General features: G+C 33.5%; 1 non-coding gene across 1 annotated transcript; it reads left to right on the top strand.

Annotated features, from left to right (window-relative positions):
• Window positions 1–2,950: 2,950 nt before the first annotated feature.
• Trnav-aac (transfer RNA valine (anticodon AAC)) lies at window positions 2,951–3,024 on the top strand. Its single transcript has one exon. It is a non-coding gene; the product is annotated as a tRNA-Val (tRNA).
• The last annotated feature ends 239 nt before the right edge of the window (window positions 3,025–3,263 follow it).

The following is a 3,263-nucleotide window of genomic DNA, read 5'->3' as shown; positions in this document are numbered from 1 at the left end:
CCACTCAAAAAGTAACAGATAATTTAGCAACCGAGTAGCCTCAGAGTTGACCTACTCTACATTGTAGGTGAAACACAGATAAATAACAAACACACTCAATGTATGTAACCAGATCAATTATTTATTACTATAGATGTAAAGTGGCAGCAAGTGGTTTTGAGGCAATGTGTATTTAATCACTTATTAATGATGCCTTGAAAAAACTTGCATAAAACTTTAGTAGATTTTATCAGAGAGTATCAGTATTTTTCTATCATTTGCAATTGTTTTTGGTGTTTTAGGTGACCTGACTGCCAGGATGTTTTTAGATTAAAATCGATAAAGCTTGATCGCAATTAAAACACTAAAAAAAAAATGTGCAAAATGTCATCACTAGTTGCTATTATTGCGATAGTTGGTATCGGCTATTGTGTTGAAGTTGCAGCCTTCCTATTCCGTTGGTCTCTTTGGAACTACATGTATATGATTTCACTTACACTTGATCTAAGTGTTTTAACTGCCAAATCATCAAAATACTGAAAAAGTTTCTAACAGACTGAGAAATTAAATTAAAAATTAAAAAATTACAATTGAAATTAAATGAATTAAATTAAATGAGAAATTAAAAGTCGCTGCGGACAGAACATTAGTTTCTGATGACAAACTGATGAAAATTCATGGTAAAGGATCAAAAATAAACAAAGCTAGAAACCTTCTTCTCCTCAGCAAAAAATAATTTATAGTAGCACTATTTATTTTTCTATTTAAAACAAATATACACATTACTGTTAAGTATCCTTTAAAACAGCGCTTTTTTGTAAAAATGTAAAAGAAAACTATTTTCTCTATTTAATTTTTGTTCTTTTTTTGAGTTTCACAAGCATGGAAATTTAAAATGATGCTCATCTCAAAATGAACCATACTATTCTAAGTGGTTTTACAGTCATTTGAAAGTTGTTAATACGTTCTAGGATCAGGAGACCTGCTTGTGTATACAAGATCTGTCTTTAAAGTGTCAAATAAAACTAATTAGATTTCATACAATTTCTTTTGGAAGCTATTTTTAAAACCTACATAAAGTAGTTTAATTTTTATTGTTGTGACCAATTTTACAAATGCTCTGCCCTTAATGGTCATGAAATAATTAAGGGTTAATATAGTTGGAAATTTCTCGCATTGTTCAAGGTTAAAGCAGCTGTTTACAATCTATATCAATAACAATAACAATAATCAGCAGCTTTTTCAGTCAATCTCTCCGAGGAGTTATTTTTCTCATTGTTCCAGATTGAAGCAGCTGTTCAAATTCTATATCAATATCAGTAACAACCAGCAGTTTCTTCTCTCCAAGAAGTTATTGCCTCCATTAATTTGACTATTTTGAAAGCTGTATAAGGGAGTAGCATTTAAAGTCTAGCGCAGAAACATTTTAAATTATTTTAATAATTTGACCACACCCGTTTTAAGCTTTTTACACCAAGCTGTGAGATCATCAGGAGTGCCAATGAAGCACAAGGAATAAGTATACACACAATAACTCCAATCATAGTAAGTGATTAATTGGAGCAAGTGGTAGCTTGTACAGCAGTAAAGCCCACTGTTGTGAGTTTGAAACCAGTATGATGCAATAGTTTTTCTCAACTTCCAACCATGGTGATGCATGGACAGACACAGCACTTATTAAAGGAAAGATGAGTAGTCTTGTAGTTTGGTGCTTCATGAGAGATTATCAGGTGTAATAAGTATATGCACAACTATTCTAAAACTAAGCAAGGCAGTTGAATGGTGCGGATGATAGTGCACTATTCAACTTGGTTGTTTTGCCAAATATCTGAGCTCAAAGCAAATTCTTTTTTTCAACGCTATTCTTTTACAACATTCAATAGTGACTTCAGACGGATGGACATGGTTCTTATTATAGTAAAGATTAATCTCTTCGCATCTACCCAGTTTTGTTTTTATCCAATCATCTTAAGCCATTTGCCAAGTTACCATGTCTGTTTGATATAATGGGTTTTACTTCTCAGAGTGAGTTGTGAATCATTGGCTATTCATCACAATATAGCTCGAGCCCAAATCAGATTTTCTCAAATATCAAACAAGCGTGTTTCAGTATTAGGTGAAGTTACCAGACTTTTTCAAATTCACTAATTGTTACTTTTTTGAAATAAATTCTATGTATAGTTACAGAGAGAGTTACATCTATTTAAATACATCTCAGTCTTCATCCAGTTATAATGGCAAACTTATAGTAACGAAAAATCCTCTTTTTACAGGATTCGATCTCAGAACCTCCAGTTCATGAGGCGTCGAACTTATCCATGAGACTACAGCCTTCATTTGAGCAGAGTGATCAATAACGGTGAAAATATTAATTACATCAGCTAAAATGGCATAGCGAAGTTGCGTCACACGTAGAAATTACCAGTTAGCCCCATTATCAGTTGGCAGAATGTTTGGAGTTGCCGGGGTTATAGGAAAAGCTTATAAACAGTTACGAGTAATGTAGTGTAAAGGTAATGTAGTACATATAGGTTATGTAATGTTCATAATCTGTTTTTTTATTATCCGTGCAATGCAGGGCATTCAGTAGTCTTTATTAAAATACAAGGCATATCTGTCTGTCTGTCTGCTTATCTGTCTGTCTTCTGAAGCCACTGTTAGAGGTTACGAAAAAAGATTGCTTTACACGAGGTTTGAACTTGCGACTTTCAGCTTTGTGGACCAACCATTACCCACCTGCACCATTCACCTGCCTTGATGCATCTCCAAGCAATTGTGCACCTAGTTTTTACTCATGACAGTCTCTCACAGCACACCGGACTGCAAGGGCACCTGTTTTACATAATGTATTTGTTGTAATGTCATTTCCATATTGTTTGCCATATTTATATTATGCCATATATTGATTGCCTTTTTGTTACGAAGTACAAAGAGCATAGATATGCACAGTTATTCTTGTATTTCAACATGTGGTTGATTAGCTCAGTTGGTTAGAGTGTCAGTCTAACAAGCTGGATGTTATGGGTTCGAGCCCCATATTGGTCAGTATTTTAGTCCTTTCATTAATTACTTGTACAGACCTAAGTGATTGTGGTGAAGCCGCCGTATATAAAACCACCACCATTGTAACAACAAAGCAAAAGGCTTTGATATCCACAATGCACTGAATCATTACTAACAATATAATTTTGATTCATAAGACACCTTTTATTAACGATGAGTCTGTGAGTCAAACAGATCTCAAATAAATTTTTTTATAATTCTTATAATTATTCAATTAATTA

The sequence above is a fragment of the Watersipora subatra genome, chromosome 6 (genome assembly GCF_963576615.1).
Source record: "Watersipora subatra chromosome 6, tzWatSuba1.1, whole genome shotgun sequence".
Taxonomy (NCBI): Eukaryota; Metazoa; Bryozoa; class Gymnolaemata; order Cheilostomatida; family Watersiporidae; genus Watersipora; species Watersipora subatra.
The sequence above is the reverse complement of the archived record's forward strand: the minus strand, read 5'-3'. Positions and strand labels throughout refer to the sequence as shown.